The following is a 15,819-nucleotide window of genomic DNA, read 5'->3' on the forward strand; positions in this document are numbered from 1 at the left end:
CTGCAGAAATTAATGCCTTTCTTAAAGATCTTTTAAAACACGGGGAGTGTAAAAATTGAACAATCCTTCAGCCCTTTATCACTGCCTGTAAACTGCTCTCAGTTAAACCCTGTAACAACCAACTCCACGATTCCTTTCTATCTTAACGCCTCGCTGATTTCCGAAGGATCTTGCTTTGGAGGGAAACTTTTGCTACAGCCGCGATTTGGGACTGTTTGGTTTTTCCAGGGTGGTTCAGCACCGTCCGAACCTCAGCCAGGGGATCACCCCCGCTCTGGGATCAACTCTAGCCCTGGGATCAGCCCCCTCCCTCAGGGATCACCCCCTGCCCAGGGATCACCCCCTGCCCAGGGATCACCCCCTGCTCTTGGAATCACCCTGCTCTGGGTCACCCCTGCTCTGGGGGTCACCCTGCATCTGGAATCCCCACTGCTCTGGATCCCCCCCCCTCAGGATCACCCGCTCTGGGAATCACCTCGCCGGGGATCGATCCCGCTCAGGGATTATCCCCGCCAGGCTCACTTGTGCCCAGCTCTGCCCTCCCCGGCTCCCGCCCTTCCCGGTCCCCCCGCGCAGCCCGCCCGCGGCGCCCCTCACTCACGCGGGGCGCGCGCACAGGGCGCTGCGGCAACAGCGCGGTCCGCACGGCAGTCGCGCAGGTAGTGCTCCTTTTCGCACACCCGCACGCCGCCCTGCTGCCCCGCAGCTGCAGCACCTTTCTCCGTGCGGAGCGCGGGACCGGAGGGGAAGGAGGGGCCGGGGGGGAACAACCGCGACCGGCTGGGGCGGCAGGGCGAACGACAGGGACGACACGGACCGCGGCCCCGAGCCGCGACTGCCGGGCGCCTGCGCGGCGGGGCGCGAGGTCACCGCGCGAGGAACGGCCCCGGCCGAGGCTGCGGAGCTAGGAACGGCGAGCTCTGAGGGACTGGGGACGAGCGGAGGGACAGGCAGGAGGTGGAATTGAGCTGAGGACCCAGGGTCTGAGGGACTGGGAGAACGAGCGAGGAACCAGAACTCTGGGGAAGCGGGGAACGAGCTGAGGGACAGGCGGGACGGGTGAAGACGAGCTGAGGGAACCGAGGGAGCTCTGAGGGACTGCGGAGAACGAGCTGAGGGGACTGGAACTTGAACTGAGGGACAGGGAAGGAACGAGCTGAGGGAACTGGAACTTGAGTTGAGGGACAGGGAGGGAACGAGCTGAGGGAACCGCAAAGGCCAGTCTGGGGCGGACTGAGGGAACCGGGAGAGCTCTGGGGGACGGGGGGGAACGAGCTGAGGGCACCGGGGCGGCTCTGAGGGGTCGGTGCCAGGTGAGGGCTGAGGGGAAGCCCGGCCAATGCAGGTGCTGAGCCCCAGCGAGCAGAGAGGACCGATACCCTTCCAGTGAGGGAAAACGGAGAGATTTTGGGGGGACGGTGGAGAAAATGCTGGAGAAGTAGTTGGAGTGTCCATGGGAGGCAAATGAGAAGAAACGCTTAAACTCTGTTGGGCTGCAGTGGCAGGAGGATGGGGTGGTTGTGGTGAAGATACATGTGGGGTTTTTCTGTTTGCTTTTAGGTTTCTCACTCCAAGGACAGAGATGTGGAGGTATTGGAGGCACTGGAGGGTTGAAAAGGATGCAGGGAAGAACAAGAACAAATCGAGGATGCCTTGCTGTGCCTAGGCTCTAGACCTGCTTAAGTGCATATGTGTGACCCTCCATGGTTTTCCTGGCGTCTTCCAGGAGAGATCCCAGGTCCATTCCTCAGTCCTGATTTTGTGGGATCACCTGCAGCACTCAGGGAGTTGAGGTGGGGATCGAGGCAAGGGGGTGTGAGAATTGCAACCCAAACGCCAACTAATTTTACAATGGGCACCAATATTGTCCCTCACATTTACAGCGGGGGGGAAATAAAGGCACTGACAGATTAAATCTAGTCCAAGATGAAACAGAAAAGCAGTGGAAGGTCATGAGTCCAATGCACTGTCTCTGGGTCTGAGTCACTGCTCTGTGAATAAGGCTGCAATGCTGAAAATATGGCATTTTGGGGATGATTATTTTGACTATTAGAAAAGCATTCCTACTTTCCCACCAAGTGCCTCCATCATAACCTCACTTGAACATAAATACATGGTGTGAGCTGTGTAGTGTTTGTCCTTAGGAGGAAAAAAAAAACTGGGAAAGAGCCAAGGCAGTATGTCACTGTATGTTCCTGTTTATTCCACTTCTTATTTTTCACATGTTTTATAAAATGTGTATCTGCAGTGACTAATACTTCCAAGTAACCAATTGGTGCCAGTAAATGGAAGCACCATCTGTAAGGAACTGATTTGCAGAAGCCAAGTTCTCAAACATCTGAGGAGGAGGAGGTGTTATAACTTAGTGAGAGACGACCAAAGTGTAGACTTGGGCTTGGTAGTCAGGATGATTTTAGATGTATTATGTAAGTAGGATGTGAGAGGAAAGGGGAAATGGAGACCAAATGATGGAGCTCTTGTTCAGTAGGAACAAAGATGAAGTAACCCGTGGTGAGAGAAAGGGTAAGAAAAACACAACATTTGGGAGGAAAGACATTTAACTGAGTTTGAAATGTAGAGGGTGCTGAGTGCTGACACAGTGAGGAACACAGACCAGTGTGCTTACTCAGTGGCATTCAATGACTGCAATAAAGTGAAGGTTAATTAAAGAAAAGTAGCTGAGATCACTGCTCTCATTTGCTCACTGTTTCACAGAGGAAAATGGAAGACCTTTGGGCCAAGTTCCTGCCTTGCTGCTACTGTCAAGTAGCTACTTATGTATTTCTGACACCCTACCCAGAACACTTTTAACCTTCTCAGTTTCCACCTTCCTTCCTCTTTTGGAGAGCAAGTTCCTGTGATTGCAAAAGGCAAAGCTGGAGTCACTGAAGCCAAAGAGAACTCTTGGCACTTTGTGTAGCAACTGAGTTTGCCCCTGTGAGATCAGAGATGAACTTTTGTGCCCATCTGGTAACCGGCTTTATACAGGGCAAGAAGTTTGTGCAGGAACAGCCCAAACTAACAGGATAACAAGGGCAGTTTCAGTAGTTTTAAAATAAAAGTTTCAAGAATGTTTGAGTATCAGCATTAGAAGATCTCAGATGTTGAAGCATGAAGGTGCAGTGCAGCGTGGCTGCAGAATGATGGGACATCCACTTCTTCACGCAGTTTTACTTCACAAAGAGCTTTGTGAAGAAAAAAAACTCGTGGTAGAATAGCAAGAAATTGGTACAAATAGTATTTTTATAGAGTATTTCTCACCTCATACAACACTCTTTGGATAACACCAGAGAGGGCTAGAGAAGCTTTTATTTTAAATGAGCAAGAGAAGCCTTTAAAGTTCAGTTGTGCTTCCTAAAATGGGAAATTTGAGCCTCTCAGGAGCAATCCCTGCTTGGAAAACCATGTCAGGAGGTGCAGTTCAGAATTTCAGTGTGTTACCTTTGGATAGAAGTTGCTCCATGTTTTGGCAAAGAACCTTGAGGTCATTGGAGAATCCCAGAGTTGGCTCATGTTTGCCAAGCCTGATGCCAACTCCTCTGGCAAATGCCACGAACAAGAGGCAGAGTGTTAGTCTGGGATCCACCCAGTCATGGAATCAGCAGAAATCACATCTTTGTGGTGTGAAAGAGGCCTTTTGATTTTTTTTTCCTTCCAAGTATTCCATCACTGAGGGAGAGGATGCAAGATTTCATTATCTTACAGCAGGTTTTTGAAGTAGGTTCTTCCATTCTTAAAGCAGTTGTGGAGCAATTGGCAATTCAGCAGCATCTCCTTCCAACTCACACTAAACTGGATAAATGCTGTCTTTCCTCTTGGAGATTCCTTCTCCTGGATTGCTGGCTCTGTAAAAGTGTTGTAAAAATAGTACCCACATCTGAAATGGTCTCAGGATTAATGTGTCGTCCCTTGCACTCATAAAAGAGAAAGATATCAAGTTATTTTAACAATATCTGTTTTCTGTAGCCCTGTGTTCACTGGCATTAGTTATGTCACCCCCCTTCAATTATTTTTGTCAGCACCCATATTAATTAGACTTCCTGTTACATTGCACTTCGATTATGATCTCATTTATTCCTTAAAATCATTTATATAGCGTTACAGAGTACATGCTAATGTTCTTTTTATTTTAGCGACAAGAAGAGGATTTCGCATTCGCGCGTTGCTGGGCTTTGGAATTTTCTCCCTGGATTTCGGTTCGTTTTTCGCGTCTGCAATACCAGGTACCACCACTGGGAGACGCTATTTAATCGAGTTTGGGTCGAAACGGGACCTTTTGCTTCCCTGCCCGTGTCTAACGGGCTGAAATTCCGCCTTTCAGCTTCCCTGAACAAACTGCTTGGAGTCGGTTATAACGTAACTCGACAATTTTCTCCACAAAATAAACTAGAAACCGATGCTGTTCTATGACAATAATAAAAACAAGGCTCGCAGAGCTCTTCAAGCATGTCAGGAATATGAAACTCCCCCATGTTTACAATTATTGGAAGCATAAAAGTAATTTATCACAATACCTGGTATTTACTGTGATATGCATTTGATTTTCTTCCCACCACCCTTTTCCTCCGTGGATGCAGCTCAAAACTTTACAGCACTGAAATCAAAGTTATGTGCTCTTTTGTTTCACTTAATTTTCTGTGACTTTACTTAGTTTATGCCAGGATTTTCACTATATTTAGTGCTGAGAGATCTCAAATATTATTTATAGGGAAAAAAAGCCTTTCTAGTGCCATTATTAGAATGTTAAACCTTATCTTCTTGAGGAGCTTTAGGTTATTTGGAGCTGGTGGATCCCAGAATTCCTGCTTTCATAAAATGTGTTTATATTTGTTCTGCTGGAAGTTATGAAAACAATTTGGATGAAAGGCCAAGGCCACCATATCAATCTTTTTGTCATCAAAATGCCTTTGATTTGGTCAGAGCCTTTACACTGGTGCTCAGAAGTGCCTTGGCCCCCAGGTTCAAAGGACAATGGTGCTTAGAGCTTTTCCAGCCCCTTCCAAATTGGGATTGCTCCCTGTGGTATATCCAGCTCAGCTTTGGGGTCAGTGCTGCACAGTGTCACTCTCTGAGCTTTATTTATTTATATACCCCAGTAAATAGAAAACAGAACTGCCAGGGTGACTTTTTGTAGTCACAGAAACAAGGAGGAGTTTCTGGGAGAAGCTGATTAATTCCCTCTTAGGCTTCTATCACTAGAAACTAAATGGGGTTGATTGTGGGGACTCTGCTGTTGTGATTTGCTCCACAAATGGGATATAAAAGGTTTTTCCTTGAGAGCTCAGTGATGTATATTGAAGCTAAAGCAAAATATATCTCACTGCATTTCTGGGCTGCACCTGTGCATCTTAGGGCTTTAAATTTTACCAAAAGCCCTTTGAGTAAAGATTTTATACCTATAACTGCTCTGTCCTCTGGCAAATCATGTTGCCTGGCAGGGCTGAATAAATAACAGGTTACTCTTTTTCTAAAAAAAATCTACAAGGGAAAAAAAGGCAAGATTTCAAGATACTTTCTTTTGTCATAATTATTGTCAAGAACTAAGTCAACCAGCAAATAATTCAGGAATATCTAATTGTATATAATAATGATTTAACCTCTGCTGCCCAGTTCTGTTTGTAATGATATTATTTGGGTTTCATTACTGTGGATGTGAAAACTGACCAGCAGTGAATACTTTTAATTTAGTGGAAAAGTCATAAAATGACATACATGCTGCTAACCACCGTGCAATTGGAGGGTTTCATTTGGCAAATGTTCAAGCTTAAAATGTGTTTTTCATGATTATCCCCCTTATTAAAGCTCATTTGCTATTCATGGAAAGTGAGCACAAAAGGGATGTGAACAGTCAAAGAAACCCATTTAAAAATTCCAATGAATATCCAAGGGAAATGGGTTGGAGTGTTTGCCCAGCTCTGCTGGGACACTCTGCTGCTGAACCTCTTCTCAGTGGGTGCCTTTGTCGTTGTCCTTAAGGCTTCCCTGACAAATCCTGGATGGTTTTGTTACAGCTTCATATTGCAGTCATTATGCAGAATTAGTTCTTGATATGGCTAAAGAGGTTTGCTGGAGTGAGGACGGTGAGAGGGTGTTCAGTTAAAAACTGATTTGTTGTGAGGCTGAGCTTAAATGGGGGGGGCTCAAAGCAACTCAGGTCTTTGGCCCTTGCTGAGACATTACTTCCAACATTACTTCCAACAGCCTTGCTTATCCCAGCCTCAGGGCTCCAGTTATCCCTCTGTGTGTAGGATAAATACCTGGGGATGGGAAGAGTCTGGATCATCATCTGTGTTTATTTTCCACACAGGCTGAGCTCGTGCAAGCTGAGCTCCCCTTCATTCTTCACTGTGAGCAGCCACATAGTTTCTAGGGGTAGATAACTGAAAAATTGTTGCATCATGCAGCCTGAGGTTTTGGAGGTGCAAGCTGAGGTCAAAGGCTGGTGCTTTTCAGAAAGGTCTTACTTCTTTAGCCAAATTTATGACTGCTGCAATTAAAGAAGATCAAATTATTTGCCTGAGGTCACATGGCAACTGAGTGGCTCAGCCAGGACTTGAGCCAAAGATCCATTCCCTTGGTTCATCACCCTTGACTGTCAATAGCAGATTTAATTCTGGTTTATGAAGATATTAGGAAGGTTTTATATGTTTTATAAGTTTCTGAAAGAGACTGAGCTGCCATTATAATGAGGAAATAATCTAATGGGCTAATAAAACTTCAGAAAAAACAAGATACAAAAAATACTGTCAGAGGAAGAAATGAAACCTTGGACCAGTAGTTTGGGTTGCACAATCAGGCTGCCTGTCACCTCTGGCTGTCCCCATGACCTCCAAAGGGAAAATCCACCATGGATTGAGAGGTTGGCTTTGCAGAGCAGAGGGAAGAAAGTGGCTGCTGCTGTGCATGGTCCAAAGAGAATCCTTTGGGGTCAAGAGGCTGCTCCAGGTTGCCTAAGGCATTATAACTGTAGATCAGGGATAAGGCAGTGTTCCAACACTTCCTGTGGAGGAAACTCTTGTGTTTAGTTCCAGAAATGAAGCTCCTTCATGTGGCAGCTGATAAGATGTGGAACTTTCTGGGGACACGAAGGACATGAGAATGCCAATCAACTACCAAAATGCTCATTTAATCTAGTGAGATTGCTGCCTGATTTTTTATACTGATGCTTATTTTAGATATTTTTCCACTCATTCTCTAGTCCCAGTTCACATTCCAGTGAGCCGTGTGGAGGGAGTGCAGAGCCCCAGTGTGAGCAGGGGCTGGATGAGCCAGTGCAGCTGCAGGGGGAGGAAAGTTCTGCTGGTGCCAAGTGAGGGGTGAAGAGCAGCCCCAGTTCTGTGGCAGAACAGTTCTGCATTTGCAGTCACGTGCCAGGAAAACTCTCACAGACACAGCCCAGACCTTTAGAAGCAGAGGAAAAGCTGGAGAGACAGTCCCTGATTATTTCAGTCTAATATTTTTGCTTAAAATTGAGTCCAGCATGTTATTTTCCAGCTTATCTCACCACCTTTTTTTTTTTTTCCCTTCTAGTGTGTCCCATCCCTTCAGATTCATTCTTGGAATTTAATATCTCCCGTTGATGATTTCTTTTCCTTATCTTCCCTTGATCCATTTCTGCTTCTCTTTCAGATTCTGTCCCCTTGAGTCTCCAACTAATGTCTCCCCATATGTCAGATTAAAAGAAAAAAGAATTTACAAGATGCTGGGCTATGAAAGGAAGTAGAGAATGTTTATATGGTTGCAGCAGACTGACCATTAAAGTGACTTTATTTCTACATCATTTCATATGCTGGCCTTGACAGTTTCATTTCCAAAACTATTTATACTCACAAAAGTCCAGAACAGCATTTCCATTATTTCCTTATATGATTTTTTTTTGCCTCTATTTTATCAAGTTATCTTCTTCTATTCAGGCCTGATTTCAGACAATAGGAATACAAAGTGGAAAAATCCTTTCTTAAAGAGACTGTAGCTTTTTTTATCTATTAAAGCATCTTCCTGTGTCCCAACACATTTTTATCTCTGTCTTCTTTTCAGCTTCTCCTGTTGATTTGATCCAATGGACTGACATGCAGGGGAGACTCAGATGAAAGTTGCATCTGAGGAGTGTTTGTGCTCATAGCTGAGGAACCTTCCCAAAGCTGCCTTCCTCATTATCCACCAAAGTCCTCCTGCTGTTCCACATACTAATTCCACAGGGTGGAATTAATGCTTTCACATGGCAAAGGCCAACTGTAACTGTTGCTTCACACTGAAAACACAGAGGGAGAAGGTGTTTCACTAAACCATCACCAGTGGACATCACAACAGGTAGGATGGATAAAAATTATCAATTTTATTTTCCTGCTTTTCTAAATGCAATGTGGTCCAAGACTTTATATATGTGATGTTCCATTTTTGCTTCCTTGCAAGAAAATAAACCAACCAAGCCACAATGTGCAGTTTTGAAAAGGAAACTACGACTAGCATTAAATATCCTTGAAGAACATGTATTAAATTCTGTGCATTTATTGTCTTGAATTCTGGCACACTTTGCATAAAGAGGTTGTGGATTACCCTTCACTGACAATTTGTAAGAACAAGTTAAATGAACACGTTAGGAGGTGTCCAGGTGTAACTTGCTCCTTGCTGCAGGAATAAAATCAGTGATTCCCAGGCTTTTTTAGTCTGGGAAACCACTGCCAGCCCTCAGGACTTCTGCCACCAGCCCCCCTCAGTGCCAGTGCTTGTTGCAAACATCATAAAGACAACGCTCGCTGTGATTTCAGAGATTAATTTGGGAGCCCACGGCTTTGCTTCCCCCCAGCTCTGCACTCCCACGGCTCTGGGCTGTTGCTCTGCTTCCAGGGCAATGGTGGGGAAAGTCTGTGATGGAGTGTGATCATAGGAACAGTCTGAGCTCCAGCCCTGACTCCAGTCCCTTTTCCTTGCTGGGAGACTCTGCTCTCCCAGGAGGGGCAGCAGGTTGGTTGCTCCCTGTGGAGCTGCTTGGCAGGGTGACAGCCCCTGCCTGCCAAGCACTGCCTTTCTTTGATGTGCTGCTTGGGGAGAGAAACTGCCAGTGGACAAAAGAGGCCTTTTTTTAAAGAGCTGGGTGAAGATGGGTTCTCTCCTTAAACCCCAGTGCCAGTACCACCTACTGCAGGTGTGCACAAACAAAACAGCCACGCTCAGTTTGGGGCCCTGCCTTCCCCTGGCAGGGCAGGAGCAGCCAAGGGGAACTGTTGGTCTTGGTGTACCATGAAAAGTCACCAGGATCAGGTAGATTTGACAGCTTTAGTCATGTACTTTAAAGCTGGTGCCAATTGCAAGTGCAGGATGGAATGGATTGTAGGAGAGATGAGGAGCTCCCTGAACTGATTTAAGATGAGTGAAGGTGCTGTAAAAAGGACACATGCAAGGCCCAGGGGAGTCAGAGCAAAGAATCTTGTTAATGTTTATGGGCTTTTGATCAAGTCCTTAAGACAGACTCAAGATTTAAGATGTTCTGACTTTGAAACAAAGGCTCTGGTGCAATTACACAATTTCTATTATCCTCCTTTAAACTGGTGTGTGTTATTCATCATACTGATCAGAACATGCTTTACATCACTGCACTATTTCTGGTTTCATCACTGTGATAAACTTAGGAACCTTTTGCAGCCTGTGAAGTTTGTACACTTCCTTCAGATCCTTCAGCTGGCTTGTGAAAGTGCTTTTTCAGTTTTAAAGGAAAAAATTTATGTTTGTTTTCGCCAATTAGGGATTCCCGAGGGGTAAATCTAAAACTATAACAATGATTGTGATAAACTTAGTGACCCTTTTCAGCCTCTGAAGCTTCATTTAGCTCATAAAAGTGCTTTTTAAATTTTAAAGGACAAAATTTATGAGGGGTTTTTTTTAATTTTTATTTCACCAATTAGAGATTATTAGGGCCTGGTGGTACTCTGAAAATACAGCTTCTAGTGCAGCTTCATCTTTGCCTCTTTCAGAGCTTTCCATCCTCTCCCTTTGTGTGGAATGTGCCTGTTGCTGCCATCTCCTCAGAACAGAGGGCTACCTGTTTGGTATCCTCAGGATTTGCAGGTTTTAATTAGAATGGATTTATGTTGATTAGAGTTGATGGGATTGAAATGCCATGGAGTTATTAATTTCCTAGTTTTAATTTTGCTACTTAGTCACACGTTACCAAAAATATCTCAGAAATGTGGGTTTTTTCCCTCGTAAAGTGGCAAACCAAAGAAACAAATGCACTGCAGCATTCCCTCAGTTTGGGGATCAACTCCTGACTTGTCATTCTGTGGATGGATGAAAATGAAAAGAAATACTTGCAGCCAAGATTTCTTAGATTTTCTTTGAAAACAGAAGGAAAACTTGTAGGATTTGCTGTTATGATTTGCTTGATTTCTTTTTATGGTTTGAATGGCAACGACCATAATTCCTCAAAATTCCAAAATTTCAAAGTGTCCATTATAATTTTAATCTCTGTAGCATATGCAGGACAGGCCAAGATTCTGGGCAGGAATTAATATTAGGAATTAATACTTCCATTTTAGCAGGTGGGGAAGTGAGGCATAAAATAACCTGTCCAGTTCAAGAGTCATTACAGTCAGTCTAAAAGTGCATCTTCAGCTCTCACTGGAACAGGGTAAGGTCTTATGCAGGTGGACTGTGGGCTGCTCATCTCTGCAGGGAGGAATAAAAGCAACACCAGAATTCCCAGAGCAGATAAAAATTCAAATGCTCCTCTTTCCAAACGTCTCCTCTGAGCCCACTGGGGAGCACTGAGCACAGGGGCAGCTGGGAGTCAGGGGTTTTACAGAAGAGGAGGTCACTTCAGAGAATGTTCATATTCAGTGCTGGCATTCAACTAGTTCCTACAACTTCAGGGTAAAGATTCCTGCAGCAATCCATCCTGAAGATAAATTCACAGCTTCTCTCAGCGTGTCTCTTCTTTCTGTAATCAAACCCATTCCTCACTCAGGGCAAGAGCAGTAAACTCCAAATTTCTTTTGATGAAAGCACAGCTGAGCATTCCATAGTGTGTCCAAATAATGCCAATTGCTGCAACAGTACATTTCCTACAGACTTAAGTCCTCTCCTTAATATTCTGTGGATCTGGAGACAGCTGGCTGAAGCCAACAAGTTAAGCTTGATGATAAATTTGCTCCAGCATATTTAGAAGCATCTGTAAATAATGTCTAAATGAAAATATCCCATGCTTGTTTCAGAATGCCAAGCACACCAACTTCTGTCTGCTTCAGTCCTTATTTTAACTCTGTTTCTGGTTTGCTAACACTTGGAATTCTGGTCAAGGGGGAATTTCCTAAGGGAAAGCAGGCTCTTGAAGGCTCTCCTGAGGGAGAACAGCCTCTCTGGGAAGGAGCAGAACTTTGGGGAACCTCAGTTTATTGGGGAAGGCAGAGGGAGTGAATCAACATTCTTCTGGAGCTGCTGCTTCTCTGCCCCCTTTTTTTTGGTCTGTACTTGCTCTTGGCAGTTCCAGCCTTTGGGTTTGGGTGAAAGAGAAACTCAAAGAGATCCAAACTCAAGAGATTGGTCATAATCAAACAAGGAACTCAACCACAAATACAGCTGATAATGTTCAACCTGTAAATGCCTGTTTGCTGGTGTGAGGTTGGGATTGGGTCAAATTCCTCCCATAGCCTGGATTCTACCTCAGGCAGGACTAGGAGGGATGTCCTGGAGACAAGCAGGACCCTGGTGGGTAAATTGTCTTTTAGCTCTCAAAACCAGAAGGTGAAGCAGTTTCTTGCTTCAGCTGCAGTGTGGGTTTTCTTGACAGAAAAAAATCCAGTCTTTGCAGCTTTCCAAATAAGAGTTTTCACAAGAAAGCCAAGGCTGCTTTGACCTATGTGACATTGCTGTTAATTATGCATTATAAAAGCTGCTGCTGGTAGTTTTTTTTCATGGTGAGGGGTCTCGTCGCTTCCCAGTTCAGATGTATAACTCTCATTAACATTAATAAGAATTTAGGTGTTGTGGAGGTTAGTCAACAACTCTGCCATAGAATAAAGTGAAATATGAGTGCAGGAGTTGCCTTTAAATGAGAGTAAATTCTTGCAATCATTATTTGGAGGGATCGGGGATAGATCAGGGAATTCAAACAGAACCTGTGCAGAACTGGCTCTAGTTCAGGCTGTATTTTCTATCCTGCCTCCAACTAATATGTTTGTATTGGGTTTGGACACTTTGTCTGGGAGAAGGGAGTCGTGCATAAATGAGGCCAAGGCTGTTATTCAGTGTTATTAATGATGTTGTCTACTCTTAGTTTCTCAAAAACCAGAAAACTAATAAATTTTACATATTGGGAAAAAAATCACAGATAAATCAAACAAACATATAAATTCTTTAAAGTATTTAATATGTGTTAAGAGGACACAATGATGAATTCAATATTGAAAACCAATATCAAGTTTACAATTATGGCCCATTTATCATCACTGATTGCACAGACAGTGTATTATTGCAGGGAACAGAATGATGCATAAACTAAAACCCTGATTGGTTTTCTAAAAAAAACCCCACAAGTTAAAATTCATGTTATGTCTGAAAAGCTTTGTTTTTCTTTTTCAAGCATTATGTTCAATAATAATTGCTCATTCAGACACAAATGATGCATATTTAATTTCTTGAGCTTTAATATTAACAGAATGATAATTTCAGAGCGTTGATAACTGATGCTGTTACAAACAATAACATGATTCAGTTTGCTGATGTTTCCTGAGGCCCAACTGCCCCTTGGAGCAAAAGGAACCCGTGGAAAGGGAAAAAGTGGACAGGAACTGGTTTTGAATTGGACATGGAGAGGCAAGGAGAGGAAAGCAGGAAAACGCTCTTGGAAGGGGAATGGGCTTTGAAGAGAAAACATGTCCAAGTGGCTGGTTTTCACTCAGCACTTCTCCCAGGGTATAGCTGTGCCTCCCCAGGAGTCAGAGCTCTCAGTGACTCCAGTGCTGTCCAGCTCTGTTGTCTGCACTGAAGGACATTCCTGCTCACCTTTCTGAAAGGCTGCACTTCCTTAAACTCCTGTCACCCCAGCTGAGCTCTGGGAGAGGGAAATGAATTCTTCTCTGGCTCACACTTTATCAGCAGAATTATTAAGCAGTTTTCTGTGCAGAGTCACTCTTGTAATACACTCTTGCTTGCTTTTTTTTTTTTTTTTGCCTTTTTTTCCCCCCAATCCTTTTCTCATTTCCATGTTGGTGCTCAGGCTTCCTGGGGATAACCAGTTATCATTTCACCAAACTGAGCCTGTGCACTCACATAACTGAGAGTTATTTTGTCCTTCGGAATTTCAACAACTCATTCTGATTTATGAAAGGTTCTTTCTAAGCTTAAAGATTCAGCTGGAGTTTACAGAGTTATAACTCTAGGCTACACTCATTGAGTCAACAAAAATAAGGGGAAAAAAAAGAAAGCCAAACTGTCTTTTTATATCTTTATTTGTAAACTGCCCATTTTAAAAACAGAAGCACTGGACTAGAACCAGTTTGCTGCAATCTAGTGCTGTTTGTACTGAATGTCTTCTTAGAAGGGGGTTGCATTTAAATGGAGACCAATAATAAATGAATATTCTAGTAGTCACCCTCAAATGTAGAACACATCCACAGCCAGATTCATTGGCATTTGCTACCCTCTGCTGCCCTGCAAGTAGACAACCATATTGGAGAGAATTCCAGAACTTTCCAAGTGAAATAAATGAGCTGGATGGGATTTTACAGGAGAAAGAAGAGCAGGGCTGAATGCTTTGTGTCAAAGATCTGCAAACACCTATAGAACAGTGTGATATCTTGGTTTTCATTGATGCCCAGGGCACTCAGAGTTTGACAGGCCACTTCTTTGGAAAGTTTTAAAGAGAACTCTGAAAGGGAAAGAAAAAAAAGAATTGAAATTATAGCAGCAGGCTGGCCTAATTAATTTTAAACATTTTGTGCATTTCAGGGAGCATCTTACTGTTTAAAAACTAAAATCAGGGATGCTAAATAGTTCCCCAACTGGAAACTGGTGACAAAACTGAGTTATAAACAATGCCATCAGGACAGAGCAACTGGTGGGTTTAATATTCTTATACAAACAACAAAACCTAATTATCTTTATTTATTCAATAAATTGAGTTCAAATTTGATCTATTAAATTGTATTAAATATTGAAAATAATTTAATAAATAAACACGATTGCTAATTTATTATTGATATTCATCATTGGGATGTTTGTAAAAAATAATTAAAAACAAGTTGGGAAAGAGGGGGCTGAATTCACTTCAGGCACTTCAGAACTGCTGCAGAACCTGCTTAGTTTGCCACAGTCAGAGGTAATGAAGAAAAATAGCTTGTGGAGCTGGTGAGGGAGCAGAGCTGGGCTTGGAAAAGGAGGTGGGAAAGGAGGAATCACTCCAGCACACACGGATTCCTCCCTGGTGCAACATCCTGGGCAGGCTGCAAACCAGGCCAGCCCAGCAAGGGGCAGGTTGGGAACCCAGAGGCACCAACGCAGTGTGGGAGTGGAGGAGTTTTTTGGGAAGCTGGGAGATTGCAGGGAGTCCCCCGTGGAAGCTTTGTACCAGTGCTGGCCCGAACTGTCTCCATCCTGAAACGCTGCCACCACCTGCAGTCATGTCCTGGCAGGGGACCAAGAGACACACGGTGCAGGACAAAGGATTTTGGCAGCCTCACATGGCCATAAAATATTGTACAATGTGGGGATTCATCATGTGCCTACGGGGACAAAAAAAGTTCTGTGAGCCATTTTGGTGTGTGATCAAAAAGGGGCTTGGTCTTATGTTTCTTACATATATTCCTGAGACGATAAAAAGGCAGCAACCCAGCCAACATTATTATTCCAATTAGAAAATAATCACTAATAGTACATAGCACAAGTAGAGCATTTCATCTTGAACAGCCTGTGCAAGCTTAAGGTTCCTGGCTAAGAGCTGAGTGCAGCTGTTCAGATCACCTGTCATGAGCCTTTTGCTCTAATGATTTAAATCATTACACGTTTGTAACTTCTGGTACATCTTTCAGGAAGAAAATGACAACCACGGGGTGCGATTCCTTCCCCGGCTGATGCCGCTCTGAGCATCCAGAGCCAGCCGAAGGCAGCAGCGGTACAGTCGCTGTGACAGTGCGAGGGCAGAAGCTCTGGACGGTAGAGGATGCTAGAGAAGAGGTAAATTCTCCACCGCGCTTCTCCCTGGCACCATCCCCTCATTTATCGATACCTCGTAAGCAGCTTCTCCCCATCCCGGGGCTGGTTTTAGGCACCGAGAGCTGCGGGTGCTCCCGTGGGTGTGCAAACCGAGGCACCCTGAAACGGCTCCCGAAGTTTGCGCGATCTCCCGCTGGAATCTGAGAGGTCTCTGCTCTGGGGATCCCGGTTTTCCAGCCGCAGGAGGCAGGGAGCCGTGCCTTCCCCCCCATCTCCTACCTCTGCTGAGCCGCCAAGTGTTTCTCCCTCAGCTATAGTTTCCTCATCCCCCCGTGCGCTGCTCGGGATGCCGGGGTGGCGGTCTGATTCTTTGTCCTTCTAGTCTATTTAAGGCATTTTAATGGAATCGGGCGGAGAAAAAACCCAAAACACACACACAACGCCCGAGGCATCAGGACTAGACCCGACCCCCCCCTTCCCTCAAACAAACAACAAATGGTTAAATAAATAACGAGGTGCCAAACCGACCATCGCCAAAACGAATAAGCCAAAAATCAGCGTCAGCGCCGCAGCAAACGGGAAAGTTTCTGCGCTCTGACGCTGGAACCGCGCAGCAAAGCAGGAATCCGGGGGAGGGAGCGGAGCCTGCGGGAGAAGGGATGCACTGGTGTG

At 44.6% G+C, this 15,819-nt stretch overlaps 1 long non-coding RNA gene across 1 annotated transcript in view; it reads left to right on the forward strand.

Annotated features, from left to right (window-relative positions):
* Positions 1-8,043: 8,043 nt before the first annotated feature.
* LOC108639082 overlaps positions 8,044-15,819 on the forward strand; it is a 65,396-nt gene continuing 57,620 nt past the window's right edge. The window contains exons 1-2 of the long non-coding RNA XR_001920243.2: positions 8,044-8,310; positions 15,024-15,168. This is a non-coding gene — a long non-coding RNA (uncharacterized LOC108639082). The remainder of the gene's footprint in view (positions 8,311-15,023; positions 15,169-15,819) is intronic.

Source organism: Manacus vitellinus, unplaced genomic scaffold, assembly GCF_001715985.3.
Source record: "Manacus vitellinus isolate BGI_N305 unplaced genomic scaffold, ASM171598v3 scaffold_16_pilon, whole genome shotgun sequence".
In the NCBI taxonomy this organism is placed as follows: domain Eukaryota; kingdom Metazoa; phylum Chordata; class Aves; order Passeriformes; family Pipridae; genus Manacus; species Manacus vitellinus.